Genomic DNA, 828 nt, shown 5'->3' on the forward strand with positions numbered 1-828 from the left:
GTCGCTACGTAGCGACCGAGCAGTGTGCGTGCTCGGTCGCTACGTAGCGATCGATCTTGGCTTGAGCTTGGTCGCTACGTAGCAACCAAGCCGTGTGCTTGCTCGGTCGCTACGTAGCAACCAAGCCGTTTCCTGGCTCGGTCGCTACGTAGCGACCGAGCTGCGTAATCGATTTGTTGCGCTTTCTTTTTCCGCGATTAACCTAGGGGTTTTCTACGGTTTTTGGGAGAACAAGGTTTACCCTTCAGAAATGTTTTCGGAAAACGTGTTTTGGTAAAACCCTTACGCATTGAGATTTCTTTTGTTCGGTAATGAGCCAAATTTACGGGGTTTGATAAGATTATCGTTTCCCTTTATGTTTAAAAAGAGAAATCGCGAGCTCGTTTCATTACACTTCCTGTGGCGAAAAGTCACAGCAAGATTTTCAATTTTCTCAAGAACTGTGGCGTTTGCATAGGCGTTGGCCATAGGCGCAGTGGTGGCTGGAGTTTTCTTACCAGCATTGTTGCGAACTGCGATTTTCTCTTTCGTATTTCTAGACATTGTTTTGATCAATCATTTTGCGGCTATGAGTTAGAGTAATCCGTACCTCCCCTCCTTTTAGCGCTAAACTGTGGGAACCAAAATTCGCACTGTCGATTTACGTTTAAATTAGGAAAACCCTAATTTTCCAGAGGTCCCGTATCTCTGCGAGAGCCAACGGCAAGTGACCAAATATATGCGGAAATCATGAAAAGATAACAAACGAGTTTAGAGAAAACAATAGATCTTATTTCAAGTCCGCGTGAGAGCGTTGTGATCATTACAAGAGATCATAAAAGATTTGGG

This window comes from Brassica oleracea, chromosome C7, assembly GCF_000695525.1.
Source record: "Brassica oleracea var. oleracea cultivar TO1000 chromosome C7, BOL, whole genome shotgun sequence".
NCBI lineage: Eukaryota > Viridiplantae > Streptophyta > Magnoliopsida > Brassicales > Brassicaceae > Brassica > Brassica oleracea.